This window comes from Phoca vitulina, unplaced genomic scaffold (genome assembly GCF_004348235.1).
Source record: "Phoca vitulina isolate PV1807 unplaced genomic scaffold, GSC_HSeal_1.0 scaffold40, whole genome shotgun sequence".
NCBI lineage: Eukaryota > Metazoa > Chordata > Mammalia > Carnivora > Phocidae > Phoca > Phoca vitulina.
The window spans coordinates 2910140-2935476 of NW_022589743.1; the positions used below are offsets into that span (position 1 = coordinate 2910140).

A 25337-nucleotide genomic window follows, 5' to 3' on the forward strand; every position below is an offset into this window, starting at 1 on the left:
TGGCATATGGTAGAGACGGCACCTAGTCCAAAAAGCTTGCTAGTCAATAACCAGCCAAGCCACTTTGAGAAAAACGAAAGGGTTGTCCCTGAGATTTGGAAGATTCTCAGTGGCATTTAACTCACTGTAACTCCTTAGACAGTTTTGACCATGTTGCTGGAAAGGTCCTAAGAGGTTACTTAGCCACCGTCCAGAGTTTCTCATCAGGAGCTCTACAGGCTTGGAGGGCCACAATTCTTTGTTGTGACAACCTGTGTATTGCAGGACAATCCGTATCACTGGTCCTCAGCACCTAATACCAGTGGTACCCCCAGTTGTTATAACAACCAAAACATCATCCCCCCAACACATCCTCAAATACTTCTAGGTCTAAATTCTTAATTTTACAGGTGAAGCATGAACAAATGACGCAAGGTCACCTAGCATTTCAGTGTCTGTGCCAGGACTGGGGCTTTTGCAGTCCACTGTATCATTCCATCTCCTCTTTTATTTTGGGGTATTATTGGCAAAACCAATAACGCTTCAAGTCTTCAAACTAATGAAATGGCAATGGCAGAAAGGATCATTTGTAAGTCACTTATTTGGAATCTAAATTGTACTCCCCCATAGAAACAATGTTCTACATGGTGGCTACCCACAAAAGTCTATTGTACTTTGGATTCCATTTCCTCCTGCCTTCACAGGAACCTTACATTATTCTATATCGATTTTCTCTTGTATATATTCAACCTCTTCCTCTCAACTTGGCCCTTTCCATCAGTATTTATGCTGCCATAAAAATAAAGCAAAGCCTCCCTTACCTTCTTCATATCCCTCTATCTGCTGTCCTCTTTCCCTTCACATCACAGTGAAATTTTCAAAAAGTGTTGTCTGTAGTTTCTGTTTTCTTCCACCTCCCACTCACTCCTCAACATACTCCAATCTTGCTTATAGTAACCACATGTTAATTCCTGCAATGGACATAATTCTATGCCACTAAATAGAATGAATATTTTTCTATCCTCATCTTGACCTCTCAGGAGAGTACACGTTCATTTGAACACTTTTTTTCCTTGGGAAAGAGTTCAGTTCTTAAAAGAATCCATAACCCAAAATAAAAGATTAAGAAAAAGACAATACATAGGTAATAATGAGGTGTGTCCTCCAGCACACACATGGCTGAAATAAGGTGAGGTTACGTTAGAGACAAATATTATCCCAGTGAGTATCGAGGTTATTTCTTTGTAAGACTAAAGTTCAGGAAATGGAGAAGTAGGAGATAAGTGGGAATGTGTTGCCATAATTCAGAGATGCATTTGTGGGAAATTATCAGAGATAAGGAAGAGAAGATGAATTATCAGAGATAAGGAAGAGAAGATGGAGAAGCCTCCTGGTTGACTTTTCTTATTCCTTTCTTTTCCCAGAAGAGTTCTGGGCTGGCAATCAGGTGAAGGGAAATGTGAGAAACTTGGATGACAGGGACGGAAAGTTCAGGACAGCTCTGACATCTGCAGTGGAAAGGGGGAGAGGGACTAATAGGAGGAAGGGGTGGAAAAGGTAAAGCTGCAGCAGGTGGGAAGAAGGATGTCCATGTCAATAGGAAGGCATATGTAGATTGAGAGTGGCTGTAACTTAAAACAAGTTGTATATATTAGTATGACAGGTCAATCCCCCCCCGCCCAGCAGATGGTGCAGTTTCCACTGTACCTGGCCACTTCTGTGAAGAGTTTTTCCATCAAACTCATTTCTATAAAACACAGTTAATCAAGTAAATCATCAAAGGGGCGAGCAATTTTCTATGTTCTTGCTGTTTCCCGTCTTCTCTGGAGGCACTGCTCTAGCCCTTGATTCCAATCATTACTCAACCTCCAATTCAATATAAATAGAAATTAGAATGTGAGCCTGTGCAACTGTGTGTGTGGGGGGGTAGCGGGGTGTACTTCTCCTTCCAAAATGTATATGATGGCAATAGCAGGAACTTCGCTAACTAATGTTGTTCTCATTTATTGACCCAGAAAAAAAAATGGAGCCATGCTTGGGCAGTTAAAAGGCCAACTCTTGGCAAATTGTTCAATAGGTAAAACATGTTATTGATGACCTCAACCTCTTCTTTTGTCCTCTCTTCCCCACAATCCCCACTCCAATGCACACGCACATTTTCAGTCCCCTTCTCTACCTACTGTAAAGTGACGCTGGTTTCCTGCTTTCTCTTTTTAGTTAAGAAGATCTTTTTTTTTTTTAATTTTTTATTGTTATGTTAATCCCCATACATTACATCATTAGTTTTAGATATAGTGTTCCATGATTCATTGTTTGTGCATAACACCCAGTGCTCCATGCAGAACGTGCCCTCCTCAATACCCATCACCAGGCTAACCCATCCTCCCACCCCCCTCCCCTCTAGAACCCTCAGTTTGTTTTTCAGAGTCCATCGTCTCTCATGGTTCTCCTCCCCCTCCAATTTCCCCCCCTTCATTCTTCCCCTCCTGCTACGTTCTTCTTCTTCTTTTTTTCTTTCTTAACATATATTGCATTATTTGTTTCAGAGGTACAGATCTGAGATTCAACAGTCTTGCACAATTCACAGCGCTTACCAGAGCACATACCCTCCCCAGTGTCCATCACCCAGTAACCCCATCCCTCCCACCCCACCCCCCACTCCAGCAACCCTCAGTTTGTTTCCTGAGATTAAGAATTCCTCATATCAGTGAGGTCATATGATACATGTCTTTCTCTGTTTGACTTATTTCGCTCAGCATAATACCCTCCAGTTCCATCCACGTCGTTGCAAGATCTTATAAGTTCACATACACTAAGAGTATTGCTTCTGCCAATGGTAGCTGTATCATAAGAAGGCTGATTACAGAGAAAGAATTCAACAGTATTAAATAAAGTAGCAGGTCTATCGAGCTGATGTTAAATAGCAGAATCTGCCTTAATCTTTTTTTTTTTTTATCTTCATGATTTTTTTTTAATTTTTTTATTGTTATGTTAATCCCCATACATTACATCATTAGTTTTAGATTTAGTGTTCCATGATTCATTGTTTGTGCATAACACCCAGTGCTCCATGCAGAACGTGCCCTCCTCAATACCCATCACCAGGCTAACCCATCCTCCCAACCCCCTCCCCTCTAGAACCCTCAGTTTGTTTTTCAGAGTCCATCGTCTCTCATGGTTCTTCCCCCCCTCCGATTTCCCCCCCTTCATTCTTCCCCTCCTGCTACATTCTTCTTCTTTTTTTCTTTCTTAACATCTATTGCATTATTTGTTTCAGAGGTACAGATCTGAGATTCAACAGTCTTGCACAATTCACAGCGCTTACCAGAACACATACCCTCCCCAGTGTCCATCACCCAGTCACCCCATCCCTCCCACCCCACCCCCCACTCCAGCAACCCTCAGTTTGTTTCCTGAGATTAAGAATTCCTCATATCAGTGAGGTCATATGATACATGTCTTTCTCTGTTTGACTTATTTCGCTCAGCATAATACCCTCCAGTTCCATCCACGTCGTTGCAAATGGCAAGATCTTATTCCTTTTGATGGCTGCATAATATTCCATTGTATATATATACCACATCTTCTTTATCCATTCATCTGTTGATGGACATCTTGAGAATCTGCCTTAATCTTGATGATGTTGTAATTAAATATTTCTGTCAGTAAAAATCATATGTAGAACTTGACATGGAATGGCATGAAGTGGAATTTTAGTTCCTTTCACTTTCAGAAGGTATAGAATAATCTTGCTACCCTACCTTTTCCCCTTCGTCTTACTCTAAGTCTTAATTGTGCAACAACCCTAAAGAAAGTTTGTTCACACACACACACACACACACACACACCCAGAGGATAATTCTAAAAGACAAGGCCAAAAGGTGAGCAATATCATCCCTCACTGGAGGGTACCATGGATTATTCTCTGCTGGGCACAACACATTTAAAGTCTTGATCTTGTCTCATTAAACATATCCTATGGATGATCTTCATCACATTCTCTGGAAAAATGACCCCACACTAGAGAATTCTACACTCCTTAGGAGGCATTTAGTCAAATCCTGCCCACATCTTCTAATTCTTATCCTTCACTCTGAAAACAATTATCCTTTAGCCAGAGACTCCAACAAGTCTGAAACTAGACATTTTAAACCAAAATACAAACACCACAATAGAATTACATAGAAGAAAAGGCATACAGACACACACACAGAGTTGTGTTTATCCTAAAGCCTCTGAGAATTTCATATCAGGCCTGTGCAGATAGATAACAAACACTCCTTTAATCTTCCCTTTGAAGCTTCAGCTTCAATATGAAAAGGAAGCTATCACTCTGCTGCAATATACATACTCAACATCATCAGGTCCATGCAAATGATATTTGGAACTGGAAAAAGATGAGTACAGAACGAGCAGACAGAAATTGCTGCAACCATATTGATGATTATTGTTTTCACATTCAGTCAAAATAAATCCATCTTTACTTGATCCTCCAAAAATGAAAATGGAAGAACAAAATTTCCTAACATTTTGTCGGCTCTGCAGAATAGAGTCTAGAAAATTTAGAGTTACCTTACATGTGAGACAAAGTTTGCTATTTGTGTTTCTAAATTTAGAGAGGTTTTCAGTGAACTTTAGTTTAGGGGACAGTAACAACAAATAAATGGGATTCACCATAGTGAGGGGATCGTGAGGCTACTATATAGCAGCAGTAATAGCAATGACAAATAATAATAATGTTAAGATTTCTCGAATATATTGGGGGCACTGTTCTAAACACTTCTCTTATATTAATTCATTCCTCTACCTGTAGCCCTATTATTATGCCCATTTTATAAATAAGGAAGCCAAGTCATTGAGAGGCGAGATGACTTGCCCATGGTTTACACAGCTAGTAATAAGGCAGACAAGTTTCCAATCCTAGCAACTAGTTCCAGAATGGGCACTCTAATAACAAATTAAGGAGGAGAGTCTTGAAAATATAATCTAACTTAAAGACACTCAGAAAAAAATGATTTTTTTCTCTGAAGACTTTCTACTGTCCTAACAGAATTCAGTCACTCCGTCAACAAATCCTTGTTGAATGTCTTCTATATGACAAGTCCTTTGCTCTGGTGCCTTGGATGAAACGGTGACTAAAGTACATAAAGTCTGTCTACAGATATATTTCAGTATCTTTCAAACTGCAAACAAACTTCTCTAGTTTGCCACTCAAGAATCACAGAACACTAGATTCCTGCTAAAAATGAAGCTGTTAACTCTTATTCATTAGATGGGGGGGAGTTTGACGTGGGTATCAAACTCTTGACCATGGAACTAACGAATGAACGTGGTTATTGAGATCAGAGTACTCAGAGCTTTCACCACTCAGCCAGCTAATTAGATCCTGGCGAAGGAGGTAACTCTACAGGTAACAACTCTAACTACCCTCATATTATCGCAAACATCTAGGAAGGAAAAATAGTTCCATTTCCTGATTATAATTTTAAAATTAGCATATTCAGCACTTAACATATGCTAGGCATTCTGTTATGTATACATTTTATAGGTATTATTTTATTTAATCTTCATCACAACCCTATTAAGTCAGTACTGTTATTATTCCCATTTTACAGATTAGGAAACTGAAACTCAGTAGGTCAACCAATTTGACCAAAACCACATAGCTATTAAATGGCAGAACTCAGATTTGTATCCAGGTCTCCTTGGTTCCAGAGCTCAAGCTCTTAAATCCCACATTAACTGTTTTTCTATTGACTGTAATGTAGAAAACAAATCTATTATTGTCAGACAGCTTAGTATTAGAGAGTAGTTAGATCAGACATCTTTAACTTAGAGTCCACAGTTGAGCTTTAGAAGACTCATGAACTCCTGAAAATTGCAGGTGAAAAGCAATCTACATTTTCTTTTCTCTTGAAGAAGAGTTCATAAACTTCATTAGATTCCCAAAAATGTCAATAACTCTTTCCCTCCAAAATGATAAGACCCTCTGGGTTAGATGAATAAGGTTGTAATGGCATTATAAAACTAGCTACCCACAAAGGCCAACATCTGTAATGTTATAAATCTAGAACATCTAAATGAATTTCTTTTGCAACAGAAGTATTAAACATGTTATTCTGCCTGTGACTTATGGAAATTTAAAACACATCATACATTCTCTGCTTCGTTAAACCACCTGCTAAACAAAATCAAATCTCTTCTTGATGACTGAAGGATGTAAATTTGAACTTTGGTTTTTGTACCAAAACAGTGGTGCCTTCTCAATGGATAGGCTGTCTGCACTACTCGATGTCCAGAAATGACTTCTATTTCCCTCTTGACCATCTCTGTTCTCTTGGTAATGACTATCTCCAAAGAATGAAGTGTTATACTGATAATAGAAATGGAATTCAAATGGAAACCTGGCTGAGCAGGGGCTTTCAACAGCAAGTTGATAACACTAGGAAAACCCCTTGCAATTGACCTTCATCAGTGAGCCACATGGTAGAGACTGATACATGTCCAAGGAAATGGCTTTTCTGAATAATGTTAATAGTCTGTACACTGTAGATATTTCCTATAATTTTTCTTACTTTGGAAGATTCACTTGATTTCAAATTTTCTTTCTAGTAGCAGTGCTCCATCTACTACCTTGCAGAAAGAATGGGCAAGTGGCAAAGGGTCATACGGCCAGTGACACCCAAGAACAGAAATGGGAAAAGAGCACCATCTGGTGGAAGTCCCTGGTGGAGGCATCAGAGGCTGGGACTCAGGGGTCGGGACACCAGCCTCAGAAACAGTCAGGCAGCAATGGGAAGGCCCCTGGAGGGGAGCTGGTGCCCCCTCTAGCCCCAGTACCTTTAATCCATCAAAAGGACAGGACCTAGTATCTGCCTACAAGGAGCTTACAATCTAAACAATGAGATATTTATACATGAACAGACGTCAATCTAAGATAGTAAATAATAAATACTATGGTAACAACAGACAAGCATATAACTCAAGTAATAGAAGGACCTGCCATAAGAAGTTCCTAGTTCCGGGGCACCTGGGTGGCTCAGTCGGTTAAGCGACTGCCTTAGGCTCAGGTCATGATCCCAGAGTCCTGGGATGGAGTCCCACATCGGGCTCCCTGCTCATTAGGGAGCCTGCTTCTCCGTCTGAGCCTCTCCCCTGTCAGGCTGTTTCTCTCTCTCTCAAATAAATAAATAAAATCTTAAAAAAAAAAAAAGTTCCTAGTTCCTTTTTTTGGGTGTAATATTTCTGTGGTCCTGAGTCTATATCCATGAGTTTTAGAAACCCACCCTGGAAGGCAACACGATGTCTCCTACTTATGAAATGGTCACAATTAAACTTTTATTAAATAATAAACAAGCAACATTATCTAATGTTGACAGTATTGATTTTTTTTAGAAGTCTGTTCCCAGACAATAAAAAAGAAATAAAAAAAATAAGACCTTACTCATCACTGGAGTTTTCCATAATACTTTTACTACATAAAATCCCTGCTATGCTCAATTCAACATCCACCCTGGATACCAACAGTAAGAAATCTGGTTGCTTTTCTCAATTAGTCAATGATTATGGTCTTTCACCACAACATTGAAAATATTCCTTCCCCTATGTTCTAGCATCAAGACTGCAAATTGTGGTTGTATGTCTATGTAATCCCCATACTCCCTGCATGTAATAGGCAACCAATTATAACTCAATGAACTATTAAAGAAAAATGCCAGCCAGGTATGTTGTGACAAAATAAAAGACCATAAATGTCAAGTCAGAGTTGAGATTTTTCTTTTCTTTCTATAGATAAAGGGGAGCAACTGAAGGATTGGATGGTTGGTTGGTTTGCTTATTTTAAGGATAGGAAATGATGTCCACCATGATCAAACCAGCAGAAATATGCAGCCTTGATGGGAGGGAGAAAACCTGAGAGGCAGTTTACTGGAGACCAAGAAGAAAGACAAGAGATTTGATTTGGAGGCGAGCTGGGAACAGAGTGTCAAGAGGAAAATCAGAGATATCTTTTGGTTCAAAACTTGTGTATGGGAGAAAACAAGGGAGCACTCACAAAGAACTCCAGCTGATTACTGTATTTTAAACTGTGGTATCTTTGGCTCTTGTCCTGTTATTTTTATCTGTGTTGATGCTTGGAACCTAATTTTATTTTATTTTTTGCTTTCTTCAGGTTAATAGCTACTCTTAGACCACCAAGACTCCTACTTATCTGATTAGTGAATAACTGATATCTGCATGACACTGTGACTGTGGACCCTATACTCATTCAATTTTACAGCTGGAAGGTCACTGAAGGTCATTTAATCCAACCCCTCACTTTCCAGATGAGAAAATGAAGTATGGAGAGGTTATGTGATTGCATCATAGAGGTTTAGAAGTCCACATTGTGAAGCTACCACAGTTTATCTTGTGCAGGCAGGTTCAAAAACATGATATTCACTTGAAAATTCCTTTGGTATTCCCCTTGTTATGAACATGGTCACATTATTCACCTGAGAACAAAAGTTACAAGAAAAATATTTAGGCTGGACTAGTTCTTAGCGCTCATCTAGGCCGAGTGGATTTCTCAACATTAACATGCCAACATACCATCTATGTCTCAAGTTATGAAGACTGCATTCGTTCTCCCAAACATTAATAAATCTCCACTATTTGCCAGATACTCTGTGAGGGACTGAGAGTATGGAAAGCCCCAACTGTGGGCCGGTTGGGCTGGTAGTCAAATTGTGCCGAAGTGATAGGATTTGCACAAAACACACACAAGGTAAAAACCGGGGCCAGAAGAATCCAGGTCTGGCTAATGCCAGAAGCTGTCTTACTGCCTGCAGATAAGGGTTGCTGAGGGAGGATCTGGGATCAGATAAAGGAAGATGCCTGGCAGGGGAGGGGAGGGTCACAGAGAGGCCAGGCCCAGGATGCAGAGGGGCCGGGCTCATCAGAGCAGGTGGCAGAGGCCCAAAGCAGACATGTTTGAGGAAGGGATAGGGCAAGATTCTGAGTGGCTTCCAACCTGAAAGCCTCTTGTTTTATCTTGTGAAGTAGGTGATAATGTCATGCCAGAGTGATATGATAAATCTGCTAAGGATTGGGGAGGTAGGGGGGAAAGAGGAAGATTAGAAAAGTTGCTACTAGGGTCATGGAAGGTCACTGCCAGGTGTCATTAAGGGTTCAGCTGAGGTGGGAGACTAAGCCTAACAGTAGAGGCACTTCTACTGTGTCATTTTTCTTCAACACTAAGTAGCTGCCCAAATATAAGAGCAGAGACGTGGACAGTTGAATTGATCTGAGGTTAGGATTCTTCTAGACTTGGGAGATGAAAGGACAAAAGAGCAAGAGAACACTGGAGGGCATGAACACTGGTGTTCAGGCTGGGTAGGAGAAAAACCAACGGCCCAAGACTTGACTATAGTGTCTATACATATTAGAGACTTTTAACAATCAATTAAAATGTGCAAAAACAGGAGATAGCATTATTCTGCTCTTCTCTCTCAGGACTATCCTCTGTCCCACCAGTCCCAAACCTCTCCTATCTCATGCTCCGTTTCAACGGCTGACATCTTCATCCACCCAACTGAAACTTAGGGACCATCCCTTCATCTCTTTCTCTATTACTGTGTACATCCCATCACCAAGACCTGCACATTCTACTCCCTTGATATCTTTTAAATCTACCTCTTCTCCATCCCTACAGGCACTGAATTCATTCAAGCCTTCAAAATGCCTGACGCAGGTTGATGTCACCATGTCCTAAGACGTCCACCTGCCACCATGCTCCTCTCTGACCCATTCTCCTCAGTGCTGATGGAGAAGGAAGGGCAGTGGTGAGCAAAGGCTTTGCAGACAGGTCTGGGTTGGAGTCCCAGCTCTTCCATCTTCTAGCTGGCCGACTCTGGCGGCAGTCTCGGTCTCCTCATCTTCTTTTTTTAATCGAAGTATAGTTGACACACCATGTTACATCAGTTTCAGGTGTACAATATAGTGATTCCACACGTCTGTACGTTATTCTGTGCTCACCAGGAGTGTAGCTACCACCTGTCACCATACAATGCTATTACAATATTATTGACTATATTCCCTGTGCTGTGCCTTTTATTCCTATGACTTATTCGTTCCATAAATGGGAGCCTCTATCTCCCTATCCCCTTCCCCATTTTGCCCATCCCCCCACCCCCTCCCTTGGTTTCACCTTTAAAATAAAAATATTAACTATACCGGCCTCATATGTTTTTTGGGAGGATTAACTGAGATAATGCACATGAAGAACTGAGCACTGCGCCTGGCACCTGGCAGGCCTTCAGTAAATGTCAGCTGTTATGTCCTTAGCACCATCGTTATTCTAATGACCTAAAGTACAAGCCCAGTTTTGTCATTGCCCTGCTTAAAACCCTGCAGTGGCTGGGGCGCCTGGTGGCTCAGTCGTCGAGCGTCTGCCTTCGGCTCAGGTCATGATCCCAGGGTCCTGGGATCGAGCCCCGCATCGGGCTCCCTGCTCAGCGGGAAGCCTGCTTCTCCCTCTCCCGCTCCCCCTGCTTGTGTTCCTGCTCTCGCTGTGTCTCTCTCTATCAAATAAATAAATAAAATATTTTAAAAACAACAACAAAAAACCCTGCAGTGGCTTACTCCAGCCCCAGCCTTCAGGTCCTCCCTTGCTCTGTTCACAATGCTGCTCTCACATGTCTCTGCTCTCTCTGCCAGCACACTTTCTCCATCGTGCCCCTTTTTCTCCCAGTGAACCTTTGAGGCTCAACTCTGTCACCTGTGTAAGGTGCTCCCATGGCACCTCTGTGCACACCTCTCAGCAGCACCACAATCCTCTTGTCTCTCTATCACTGGGCCCTCAAGGGGCAGTGGCACAGAGCTGTGCTCAATAAATGCTTGCTAAAAAAGTGAATGGACATGAGAAACAGAAGGGCTGTCTGAGTTCAGCACGAGTGGAACACAGAGTGCATTTCAGAGAGGGGTCAGAGATCCTCTAAATTACTCACACAAAGAGGGAAAAGCAGAAAGAGAATCAAAGGAGGAGAAGAAAAGGAAGAGAAAGATAAAAAAATAAGAAAGTTTGTTAAATTAAAACCTTCATCCAAATGAAGAATCCCCCCGCCCCAAGACTGGTTTCAAAGAATAACCACAATACGACTAGCAAAAGTATACTTCAAAAGACACGACCGAATACACATTGTAGTGGCAAGAATCCAATATATAAATACAATCAATTTGTTTCTTCATTAAAAGCTTTCATGAAGAAAATGATTTAATAGAAATGCTAAAGCTACTGACACAGATTAATTGAAAAATAACAACAGAATCCTAATTAAAGACATAATATTATTTCACTCATTCATACTGCTCCAAAACTGAGTAAATATATAAAAATAGAATTGAGAATGCAGGCTTCTACTGGTAACCACTCCAAGAGCTACAATGAATTACCGATATATTTTAAAAATTTCATATCCTTATGTATATGCTTTCTTCCAGTTAGGAATTGAGATGTACACAGAAATTCAGAAATCATTTTTAAATTGTTTCAGTTTTGCCCTCAACTCGAGCTTTTTCCTAATTGTACAAGATTCTATACTAAAATACAACGCTTGGCCATTTATTTCTTTGTATAGTATCTCTCGCAGTCATATTAAACCCTTACAGGAAGTACACAGTTATCAAAATTTATTTTGAAGTACACAGTTATCAAAATCTATTTTGATGGAATTACTTTGATCTAAAGGCTAATGACTATGTGATCAGTTCCAAGGCTGTATCAATACAGGTCAGGGGTCACCAGCAGTTCATCTACAATCAACCAACCGTTCAATCCCAGGACTTACCTGACCCATTGTGGGGCCAGGATTTTGGTTCTGTCACACTTCAAGGGATTCTCCAGCACCAAGAAGTGTCTCCCCATGTTGCCAGGCCAGCAGGAAGCACAAAAGGCAGCAGGCAAACATCAGGCCAAGGGAAGGACCAAGGCCATTTGCTGCTGAACCTATCCCCATCCCTCACCCTACAAGCCAATTGGGTTGAAATGTTGTCAGTCACTTGCTGGTCCTAAGCCTTGCCTGTAAAATTTTTCTGTCAGTTAAAATTTTCCCTCCTCACCACCCAAAAAACAGCCTCAACTCATACTTTCCAGTTAAATCCTTCCTCCATCATTCCCCTTCGCTATTCAAATGCATTTGAAAACCAAAGTAGTGTCTTACCTTAAAAAAAAGAATGAAGTCTTCTGATAAAGATTTTTACATATACTTGCCTGATTTTAAGAACCTCCTGGAGCCCTTATTGAAACATGAATTCCCAGAGACCACCCCAGACCTAGAAAATTAACATCTCCAGGGTAGAGACCTAAAAATCTGTATTTTCTTTTTTTTTTTTAATCTGTATTTTCAACAAGATCCTCAGGTAATCCATATGATCGGGCAAGTTTGGAAAACAATATAAAGGAAATGGGTATTTTGTCAACAGTTGTCTGTTAAGAAAATTCTAGACAGGTAGCCCCCAGTTCAAGTACTGACTGTGTCCCATTTCCTGTTGTTTGGACCCTGGAATGCATTTTCCTAATGAAACAAAGTAATAGATAGTGTTAAGTTTTCTGGGCCAGCTTCAAAAACCTATTAGATCTTGTTAACAGATCTGAAGAATAGTAAATACAATCTTTCATTTACAAATCAATCACATTTCAAAAGTGGAAGCGTAAAGTTGGCTATTTAGAATGTATTTTTCCATAAAGTTCTGAGAAGTGGTTAGGTTACCTGGCTATCCATAAAGGCTTATTAAGCCCATAACAAGCCAAAGCCAGCTATAGAACCACAGATATAACATGAAGTTGGTGTCCTCAAAGCAAAAGATAATGAGAGGGAGAAATGATATGTCTTCCTTCTCTGGGCATAAGAAACGTAGGTGAACTTTGACATTCTTACCCTCTTTGCCTTTGCAACCATCTCCCACCTCCGAGTGGCCAAGGACTACCAAGGTGCCAAGGATTCACATGTTTTCCATAGCTCCCTGCTAAAGCATCAGCTTACACACCCCTGCCCTGTGCTTTCCTCTCCTAAATTACCTCTTCCCCCTCCAAAATTCAGTTAAAACTCTCGTTTCCATAATTTGGTTCCATCCTATCTTTTTCAGCTTATCTCTCCCATTACTCCCTTATACCTAATAAACTGAATCACCGTTTGGTTCCCAAATATGGTTAAACTTTATCCTCTCTGTATCTTTGTACCTGCTATTTTTGGGTGCAATGTATCTCACCAAAAACCCATCCCTTTCAACCCACAGCCAAGCCATGATGTCATCTCACAGCCCTGAAGGCTTCTCATAACCCACCGGCCAGAAGTGACTTCTGTCTCTGGGATTTCACAGCACAATCTATGTGTACCTTTTCTAAAGCTTTAGCCACAATATATGTTGAGATATAGTTATTTGTGCGTGCTTTTTTATCTTTCCCATTGGGTTGTAAGTTTCTTGGGAATATTTTGGGGGTATCTAATTATGTAACATGAATTATATTAGGCACTTTTATATGCATAACAACAATCCTACAAGGTGAATGTATTGTATAATTATTTGGTTTATCCTGCTCAAAAATAAGTTACAGGAGGACTGGAACCTGTGTCATATTCACCACAAAAATGCTTTGCACATAGTATTTGCTCAGTAAACATCTGTTGAATGAATGAAGTGACATTATTCACTTTTCATGAAGAAATTGAGCCTCAAAAGAGTGCTGGCCTAACAGTCATACTGGCTGGGTTCAAATCCAAATTCCAGAACCTAACATTTGTGTAACCTTGAGCACATCATTACCTTCCTGAACCTCAGTTTTCTCATCTGATAAATGGGGATCATTCGGTATCCATCTCACACACACGGATTAAATGAGATAATGTATGTAAAGCCCTTGACAATGGGCCTGGCGTATAGTACGTGTGCGGTGAATGTTGGCTGTGACTATCATTCCTAAATTGCAGATGTCAGAGTCTCTGGAGCCGTCATTCTTCCCAAGGAAAAGGATCCTCTGATGCTTGATAACTTTCAGTGTACCTAGCACTGTTCATTGCCCATAATAGAGGTTCGACAGCTCACTGGTTGCTGAATTTCCTCAGCAGTCATCTTAACCAAAAGTTAGAAGAAAACCATCAAACACAGCTAATGTACACTCAAAAATCTCTTAACCCTCCAGATGAATTTGTATTTTAAAAGGTGATGAGCCTAAATACATTTCTAAATGGTGAAAAGGTATGCAACAAATGGGACCCAGACATTTCAGACCTTCTAGAGAAGATTATCTGTGAGCAGTGGTCTCCATGCTGGCTCTGGTCATGAGTCTGGCCACTCATTGGCCCAATAACTTCTTGGAAAACAGGGATATGTAATATGTGACACTATCTTGATAGCCTGGCATCGTGCCCAACAAAGAGTAAACAAATAGCCAATACATATTTGTTAAGTAAATTAACTTCTTCGGGCTTATAATCTTTACCCTGCTCTTAGGTGATCCCATTTCTCTTTATGACCAACATAAAAATCAATCATGGTGACTGATGTTTTGAGAAGGAGGAAGTGAATGGTTTACTCAAGCACCATCACTTTGGGAAACTAGTCCCACAAATGCCAATGTTTTACTAGATAGTCCCACAGAATGTAGATAATCCTTTTCTAATGAAGGATTCATCCTGTGTCAGTTCAGTGCAGCTCAAAGGGATAATATCTAAGAAATGAAAGTTGTCCTCAGTCAGTGATACTTCATCTATTGAAGACCTTGAGAATGAACTTCCTTTATTTAAAAAAAAAAACATATTTTAGCAAAATCATCAAAAATTACTCAGAGGACTGCTGTATTTCATATGGCTCAAAAATAATTTCACTTTCATGTGCATTTATGGGTGTGTGTGTGTGTGTGTGTTTGGCACAGAGTAAAACACCTCCACATACAGCTGTTTATTTGTGCAGGAGTGACCCAAGGCTTCACGACACAATTAAAGACTAATTTCCTCTTTCTACATCTCTTTCCCCTCAGTTCCAACTCCTTTTCCACCTGGAAACCAAAAACTCTTTGGCTATTAAATCTCTGCCCCTTTTAAAACAGGAAAGGCTCTGATGTCAATGACTTAGGATTAAATACATATTCACTGCAGAGTTGGAAAATACAAATAAACGAAAGGAGAAATTAAAAATCACTCAAACTCCACTTGCCAGAGATTACCGTCATTTACATTTTGGTGGGGGCAGGGCACCTGGCTGGCTCAACCAGAAGAGCATGTGGCTCTTGATCTGGGGGTCATGAGTTCAAGTCCCACGTTGGGTGTAGAGATTACTTAAATACATTAACTTAAAAAACAAAACAAGGGGCGCCTGGGTGGCTCAGTTGGTTAAGCAACTGCCTTTGGCTCAGGTCATGATCCCGGGGTCCTGGGATCGAGCCCCATAGCGGGCTCCCTGCTCAGCGGGGAGTCTGCTTCTCCCTCTGCCTCTACCTGCCACTCCCCTTGCTTGTGCTCTCTCTCTCTGTGTCAAATAAATAAATAAAATCTTTAAAACAAACAAACAAACAAAACAAAACATTTTGGTGGATTTTTTTCAGACATTTTTCTCTGAGGTTTTACATATGTATCTAACCTACTTTTTCACTTATAGTGTATCTTATCGTTCCACGTCAATAAATCTTATATGGCATTTATGATTAAATTATTTATTTATTTATTTTTAAGTTTGCCCTTTCAACAGAACAAAGGAGAATAAACTGGAACAGGGAGAAACTTGAGACAGAGAACCAGAAAGGAGAATTTTGCAATGCTCTGAGTAAGACTTAATGGAGGCTGAAGTTTAGCCAGTGACAAAGGGAGAGGAGAAGACTGATTTAGGATAAAGAATCAATAGGCTTGTTGATGGCTTGGGGAGTAAAGACAGAGGAGTCAGGAATGATGCCCAGGATTCTTCCTTGGGGGCCTGGGCCTAGGGAAAGCAGAGTTAGGCATTAGGGGTGAGCAGAATATAAAATAGTAAGTTCAGTTCTGGACACTTAAGTCAGGATTTTTCTGACTACCATAACAGAACACCCAACTGACATGGGCTTAAATAAAGAGAAGTTTATTTTTCCTTCAAAACAGAAGGTCTGGAGACAGGTGATTCCAGGGTTGATGCAGGGGCCCAACAGTGGCATGAAGGGCCTAGGCTCTTGTGGTATTTCTGCTCTAACACCATATAACAGTCATATATTAAGGTGGCTACATCATTCAATATACTACCATCTCCCAAGCATAAGACTGTCCTGTGAGAGGCTATCAGAAGTCTGACTTGGCCTTCAAATCATGATTCATCCCTAGGCTGGTAGGGTTCTGTTGTCAAGGAAGAATGGAGGGTGCCTGCTGGGTAGGCATCCAGCAGGGTCTGCCCCAGCTTTGTGAACTTTGTGATCTCTAAGACACCCAAAAGGAGCTACCAATATGCTGTCTGAAGCCTTGCCCAGAGAACTGCAGCTGAGCTGTAGAGCCGGAGAGAAAGTCATGGAGTTGTGGACATGGGTGCAACTGCCTAAGAAGAATGTGATGAGGACAGAGGCAAGCCTGAGGGGCAACACTAAAGGGGGCAGGGCAGAAAAATGAACCCAAGCACGAGCCTAGGGGGAAAAAAAAAGAGTATACAATGCAAGGAAGAAAGAAAACCAGGAGAGACTATTATCATGGGAACACACAGAAGGACAGTTGCTTTTTTTTTTTTTTTTTTTAGCTTTTTGAGGAAAAGGAAGCTATTAACAGTGTCAGATGCTGCAGAGAGACCAAGTAAGTAAACAGTGTACTCTGGATGTGGCAATTAGAGTTACTGGTACTTTGGCAAGAGTAACTTGATAAGAGCAGAGGCTAGATCATAGAGGAATGAGGAGTGACCAGAGAAGAGGAAACCAGAAATGGCTAGTCTAGGCTTCTGTCTGTAAAAAAAAAAAAAAATACAGAATAGTCACTGGAAAGGGAATCACTGTGTAGGATGTAATGTTTTTCTTAATATTAGGAGAGATTTGGGGCTACTGGGTGGCTCAGTCATTTAAGCGACTGACTCTTGATTTTGGCTCCGGTCATGATCCCAGGGTCCTGGGATGGAGCCCCACGTCGGGCTCCCTGCTCAGTGGGGAGCCTGCTTCTCCCTCTCCCTCTGTCCCCCGGTTCATGCTCTCTCTCTCTCACTCTATCTCAAATAAATAAATAAAATCTTTAAAAAAAAAAAAAGATCACAGAGGGGCAGAGAACTGTAAAGCTATGTAGACACATCTCAAAAGGGGAGAGGTTGGGACAAGATTGAATGGGAAAAGTCTAGAAGTGGCAGCAAGGAGCTTGAAGAATGCCAACAGCACTTCCGGAAAGTAAGCAAATTCTATTTAAGATGACTGCAAGCAAAACAGTGTCCTGCAGAAGAGCTGTGTTTTACTAAGGCAGAGATGGAGCAAAGTGGTTGAGGATGCAGTGGACTTTGATTATAAAAAAGACATGGATCCTAAGAAACACAGGGGAAAGGGCTAGAGGAGAAGTCATCAGGAGAGATGAGAGACGGCAGAGACAAGGACATGCCAAACTGCGTAGGAAGGATGATGACCAGAAGCAGCTGGTGATAGCTTACAGAGATGGTGGGAATGACTGGCATCCATGCTCCTGAGGAATGCCAGTGTAGGTTCAGCAGTCTGGTCATCTTTTCTCACAGAATGTTAGAAAGACGTTATCATAGCAGATATATGAAGAGATGGGCACCATGTCTACAAAGGTCCTGTACCCCCAACAGTAAAAAGAAAGCATCCTATCTTTGGAAAAGAGTATGTGGGGCTGGCTACTACATAATAAATGTCCTAATAAAGAGGGTCTCTTAAGTTTTAGCCTAGGACCTAAAAACACAGTTTTTGGTTCTAACAGCCGCCCCTCCCCTCCATTCACTCAACTCACATTACGGAGCTCATACCACATGCCAGCATGTGACTTTTTTTTTTTTTAATTAACATAAGATCATCCATGCCTTTAAAGAGTTAATAATCTCTGGAAATATGTATTCTGAGTTCCGAAAAACTGAATTTGAAATAAAATTAAAAGTATGCTTCTCCAATGTGAATATGCATACAAATAACCTTGGGATCGTATTGAAATGCAGATTCTGATTCAGTAGGTCTGATTCAATGGAGCCTGAGATTTTACATTTCTAACAAGTTTCCAGGTGATGCTGATGTTGCTGGTCCATGGGCCACACTTGGATTATCAGGAGCTAAAGACTCTAGCAAAAAGATTCCTTGCTTTAACTTTTCTATTTACATCTCTTTTCCTTGCTAATTCTCCTATCCATGCATTTTTCTAATAAAAACGTGGGGAGGGGGTAGAAAACCTCACAAAGGGCTTTTTCTCCCAAGCAACTATTAGCTACACCCACTGCTTTCGTGAACATGTCAAACATCTATCTCATGTGATTAAATACTTCTGTGGAACCTCTAATATTTCAAACAGGGCACCTAGATATTCAGTAAAAGAATAAGACCGGGAACAGCAATTAATTCTAGTTATGCCATATGGCAGTATAGAACACTGGCTGGAACCTGAGAACTCAATTTCACAAGAGCCTTACTTATTCTGAATTTTAATCATTGTAGGATCAGCAAACATATGCCTACCAACCTGCTCCATTTACACAAAATTCTAAAGAATAATCACACTGCACACTGAAAAATGATTGGTTTTTCCCACATGGACTTAAAATTTCTCTCCTATCGGATTCTCAAAATAAAGTAGCTGCTGACAGCTCCAATTTAATCTCCCTGTTAAATAAAATCTTCAAATAGTTCTCCTTTTAATGACTAGAATTACTGGCTTTTCACTTCATCATCAGCTCACAAATTTGCACAAGTATAATTATTTCTGGTTCTGGATTCCCCAGTCCTGGGGTTGGTTCAGGTGCTGGCTTCCCATCCCGGTGGACTCCCTCCATCAAGCCTGTCACTGCTGAGACACCCATTCACCATACACTCTCCATTTCACCTCTCTCCAGGATGGAGACATTATCATTTTCAACACATACTCCATCCCCTGTCCTCTTAGAGCTAAGATACTTTCATCTCCTGTACATCTAATAATTTCAAGATAAGGACAGAAAAATCAGTTCTTGTTCTGTGAACTTTTGTCTCCAGTGCTTGAGAGACTATCCTAATATCCCCTGAACATGTTTTAGTGATAACATTTACTGCACTAGGGCCAAAATGATTTTCTGCCACTTTCAATTCTAGTTCAATAAAAGAATAAGAGCTTTGTTTCTAACCTCTGTCATTTTTAATACCATAAAGTGATTTTAAAAATGTAAAATTGAGTTCCATTTCCTACTGGACTACCAATCTCATATTAGCTTTCCTTTTATCAAATTTATGAGAAAAGTCAGAAATTGCCTTTCCTTAAAAAAAATAAAAATTTCAGGATCTCCTGGGCAGAATGTTTGAATTGAATTTCAGCACTCCATAATTGCTGGCCTAGAAGTTTTAAAGAAGTATAAAAGTTAGCTACTTATATCAGGAATAACAAACTGGAGGATTAGCCTTTAGTTCACTTAAAGTAACAAAAATAATAAGGTTATTCCTAGAAAATCACCATCTTTAAAAACCCCAAATATGTTTATTACATTTCCAAATTGAGGAAGTCTATGGTTTTCTGAAACCACAGTGAATGAAATCTGTGGTTTCTGAAATGCAAAGTCAAACAAAAAATATTTTTGCAACTTTATATTATGAAAATTTTCTAATATGCATAAAAATGGAAAGAACTCCATATATACCTACAGCATAGCCTCTATAATTCACATTTTGTTGTATTTGCTTTGTCACATATCCATCCATCCATCCATCCATGCATCTATCCACTCATCCATCCATCTATCCATCCATCTTTCTTTTGATGCATTCCAAAATAAATTAGTATACATTAGACATGAGTATACTCCCTCCATAACCATTTTAGTATGCATATATAATTGACTAAACTTTAGTATTTGTTATGGTTCTTTTAAACCAATAATCTTTTGAAAGATGCCAATTCATTTTTTGTAATGGCTTAGCTAAGTAAACTAAACAACCAATTACAAATTCTAAATCCTAATCTTATATTAATTCTATTAATTTGAGTAATTTCTTACATCCCAGTTCTCTCACCAACAAAGGCACAAGGACACTTGATAGACATGGTAAAAGGTGTCAGTTACCAAACTGCAAAATGGACCTTGTGGGTTATGGCAGAATTCACAAATGAGAGAGACACTCACAGATATAACTTAGAGAAATAGCTAACTGGAGATTATGTGGACATAGAGTTTTCTGTAAATCATAATGAAAACCTCAACAAGGCTCACAAACTCAAGAGGGAGCTTGAGTTTGAGCATTAAATAATAATGCATCTTATATAAACCACATTGTATCCACAATACAACAATCTGAAGCTGGACTTTTGAAGACTAGGTCACTCCAGGAATAAATTTGGCAGCAAAGTACTAGCATCAAATTGGAGTTTTCTTGGCTTTGCAAAGCCGTGGTGTTATTGATTTGTAAACTCCCTAATAACTGACTACAGTTAGAGCTGCCATAGGGAGAGCTGCCCGTCCTTTATGAGCTGTTTGTTCCCCTACACTGATCTTCCTTTTTTTTTTTTTTTTCTCTTTCAGAGGATTGGCCCTGGAAGGGGCATCCTTTGAAGCCTGAAGAATCAAAGCTATTGCAAAGCACTGCTGAGAGTTTTGAAAGAAATATGAAGAAACTACATTGGACCTGGGGCGATAGGCTGAGATCCTCCCAAACAGGTCAGCAGTTGGTCTGTAAAATATTCCCATTGCCAAGGAGGCGGTGACATCTTGTGTAAATCAAAAACTAAAACCCTAAGATATCTCATTTCCATTTTAAATGCATGGGGGTTAAATATGGATATCTAGCACTCGAGAAGTTCCTGGGGGATTGATTCCCCCCCCCACCCCCACCCTGTCTTCTCTGAGCCCTTTGCTGAGCGTGATAAGTAGGACCGCATTTCATTATCAACCCTGCTAGCACTGCACTTCGGGGAGACTAGATGAGGCTACACAGTGGGGGAGAAGATCCGGCTTCCAAAGAAGAAATGATTCACATGGTGCGATTATAAAAACCCACTTTAGGCCCAACTCATTTTCAACAGAATCGTGAAATAAAATAAAATCCCAAGGAAATGAAATTTCCTGCATCATTTTCCAAATTAAAAAAAAAAATCACAGCAACACCATAAAAGAAATCAAATAGAGGTGTCAAACTTTGGTTGGTAATGTTTTTATTTTTGTAACATTTAGAAAAAAAATAATTCCAAAAAACATGTTGGGGGGAGGCAACTTCAAAAGAAAACATAAGATCATCGTTAGGGCTATCTTCAATTGAATCAGTCAGCATTATAGAAATAACATCAGAACAAAGAGTTTGGCTCCTGACAGCTGACCCAGTGCTCTTATATTTCTCTCCCCTTTGCTCTAGTTTCACGAAGTGGATACAGGGTGGGTCTATACCCGAAATATGAGAAAACAAGCAAATTAGAGAAAACCACAATCAGGAAGGCTCCACACCACAAGGTCCCTGGAAATCCACAAATAGATGAATACTGGGAGGCATTTTTTTTTCCAGTGGCTTTCTATAAGCAGAGAAAATAGTGCACTGCTGGAATAAAAGACTAGCTCCAGATAGAATGAAACTTAAAATCAAGGCCAAAACAATGGTGTGGTAAAATGAAGACAGTGATTTCATACAAATGATCTTTTCACACAAGGCATGAATTAAGAACCTCTATTTATAGACAAATAGACAAGCTTCCTATATTAAAAAATTGACACAGGATTTTCTGAGACCTTTCAAGACAAATCCATATTGAGTAGATAATAGGAATGTGCCTAAGCGATAACAATGGCTGTAATTCTATCAGGAGTAAAGCAAATTTCAGTGACCTAACCACATGGCTAAAGAGTGTGCTCAGCTTACTATTCTAGTGGGTTAGTCCAACCTGAAGGGTGCAAGCTCAGTCACTTGCCTGCCTCCTAGGTCACATTTCAAAATTCCTTTCACTCTTGATAGACCAAATTATTCTGTTTAAAGAGATCAGTACTTGGAATTTTTAATAAAATTTATTCATCCATGTTTTAAATGCTTTTTAAAAAACCTACCTATTACTTAGCATGAAAAAATACTAAAATATTATTATATATCAGAGTTACTTATATAAAATATTTTATAGGATACTCAAAGGGAGAAGCTTCTGCCCACTAACATCACCACAATAACCCAGTGTAAAAGAAAAAAATGGATCAATTTAATCTTGGATCTGGCACCAAACCCAAGATAGCCTTACAAGTGATAATCATCATCATAACATTAAAAGGCAAGTTATGTATTTCAAGGCCGCTTGGGAAGAGCAGAAGACTTGCTAGGAAACAACACATAATAAGATGATCTTCCTTTCCAGGTTAAGCCAAGAGACCAGAAGTGGGGGATATCATATCAGTCTCACCTGCAGAGCATTTCAGACTCAAAGAACACTAAATATAACCCCTCACTGTCAGATAAGTATATCCCTAAAAATCTTTTAACACAGTTGTGAAATCTCAACATACATTCACTGAATAACAGAACACTAGTACAGGAATTTGGCATATAATTGATTGGTGATAGCCCTGAATTTGTTGCGGGGTTGTTTCCTTTCTTGGTTTAAGGATGGAAAGCAGGGATAAGACTGAGAAAGGAAGAAATGAATTATTAACCTTCAAGATACGGTCAAATTATTGCTATAACTTTGGAGCTTTTCAGAGCCATTGAAACTTAGATGGCTTGTACAAGTATCTCCTCCTCTTTCTTTTTCTGAGTTGGCAATGAAATTCCAGTGTAGGTAGCAAAATGAAACATCAGAAAGATATTATGAGCAAATAACTAAAATCACAAGTAACACAAACGTATTAATTAATAGCACATTATACCTTAGTTCTCTTCAAGCATGCTTCATTTGAGTGTGTTTTCTTTTGGGGTATTTAAGCTCAATAACCAGCACTTATGAAAGGTCAAACCTTCTATGCAATTAATGGTAATGATATTTACAGGATACTATTTTGAAACTCTTCTAAGAGTTGCGTCAGACTAAATTTTCATCTCTCTTCCTATAAAACAAAGACATCTGATGATACATTCTTTTTTAAAAAAGATTTATTTATTTATTTTAGAGAGAGCGGGGGGGAGGGGGAGGGGGAGAGAAAGCATCTCAAGCAGACCCCCCCCCCACTGAGCACAGAGCCTGACATAGGGCTCGACATGGGGCTCAATCTCACAACCCAGAGATCATGACCTGAGCTGAAATCAAGAGTTGGACGCTCAACTGACTGAGCCACTCAGGCGTCCGGGATGATACATTCTTAAGCTAAATCCTGCTTTAAAGTTAAATCCATATTAAGCTGGAAAGAAAAGCTTGAACTTCCTAAAGAAAACTGAATTGCTTTTATATTTGTATTAAAGTATCATGTTTCATGCAGAGCTATACACTAGCCACCCACAATGAGACATGTTCAAGATACTCTTTCAGCCTGTACATTAAACGTCCTGGGTTTTGTGCCATAATCCTGTTACAGAAAGTTATTTCTTGATTTCTTTCCCTTTCAATATGCTATAAATCTACCTGTCTCTTTTGGAGCTCCTTTAAGTTTCACAGAAGGAAACAATACTCCAAGTTTGTTTCCATTGGCTCTGACCTTCACTTCCAACAGTGAGCATAAACGACTAGTTGTTCCAAAACAGGCCATCAAGAAAGAATATATCCCTAACTCAGTAATAAAAATATTCTATTTTCTTCATTCCTTCCCCCACTCTCAAGGTATTCTTGCTGTCAGATGGTCTCCACTGAATCAAACTTTTAAGAAATGCTCGACTGTTTCTGCAAATGCTTGAGGCCGCCGTCAAGCATCTAAGTGCATCTCCTGTCTGCTTCATTCCAGGTGTCCCACATCTGGCGCTGATCCTGCAGTGACCACCATAATAAAACAGGAGGAGCCTGTGCCTGGCTTTCATCCTAATCATTCTCTAAAGAGCTCAATGAAAACTTGGACTCAGAATGCGAAAGCTGTTAGATTTTGGGGAGAAGGTTTAAATGAGACAGTTGGAAGAAGAACAATGAGTATCACAGCTCAGGACATGGAATACCACAAAACAGCTTCACTTCCTTGGAATCACAGGAATTAATACTTTTTTTTTTTGTCTTACATGGAATACATTATCCTTCATTGGTGATACATGAAAGCCAAAAAAAAAAAAAAAAATAGTGTGTAGATAGAGATACAGATACGATTTTTGTTTGTTTTCTAAGTCTGGGAGGAAAGAGAACAGCTAAGCTACTTGTACTGAGAAACAGATAAGCACTTGGAGGACATCCATGAGTCTTGACACAACTCTCATTTCCTGGGGCTGGTCACACTAGACAACAGAAAGGTGGCAAATGGCACATTATAACAGCTGTGATGGAGTCAGACACTTTGACTTACGGCAGTTCCATAGCTGTGGCAAACACCACTGAATTCTGAGTCACCATAAAAATTAGGGCCAAGCCTCTAGAGTTTACCAAGAATCAGAGGCAGAGTTATTTTCACTACTCTCTACCCTTTTCATTCTCAAGCAGCTCAACTTGAGGAAAGAATTAGAGGAACTGAAGCAAGAAAACAACAAAGATAGAGTGGAAAGTTGTGTGTATGTGTGTGTGTGTGGGGGGGAATATATATGTGTGTGTGTGAGTATACATAGTATTTATATCTACTGAGTGGCTTTCTCAGATTTCCTGCTTGAGGTTTTTGTTTTGTTTTGTTTTGTTTTTTAAAGATTTTATTTATCTATTTGACAGAAGGAGAGAGACAGTGAGAGAGGGAACACAAGCAGGGGGAGTGGGAGAGGGAGAAGCAGGCTTCCAGCAGAGCAAGGAGCCCGACGTGGGGCTCGATCCCAGGACACTGGGACCATGATCTGAGCTGAAGGCAGATGCTTAACAACTGAGCCACCCAGGCACCCTCCTGCTTGAGGTTTCTTATCCACCTTCAAGTAAGCCCTGAAGTGTCAAATCATAATTTTAGATAGGCTCCTATCCCCCAAAATGTACCAAACCCTAAAATATCCTCGCTTTAATATGACTAAAGATACAACTTTTTAAACAACTTTCAGTGGTTCTTTCCATGTTACACGGCAACTTGCCATATACATTTAACTCTCAAGTTTGATGATTTCCAAATTTCTTTTCACACCTGGCTTTTTGGCATGAGATAAAATGCCATACAGCAAGAGTAAATGTGGCGGTATTGTACAAGCTTTTGGTATCAACACATAGAGTATA

General features: G+C 39.9%; 1 protein-coding gene across 1 annotated transcript in view; it reads right to left on the bottom strand.

Moving 5' to 3' along the window:
* The window catches only part of SKAP1 (src kinase associated phosphoprotein 1), a 270909-nt gene that overhangs the window by 215840 nt on the left and 29732 nt on the right, over positions 1–25337 (bottom strand). The gene's annotated exons all lie outside the window — the stretch shown is intronic.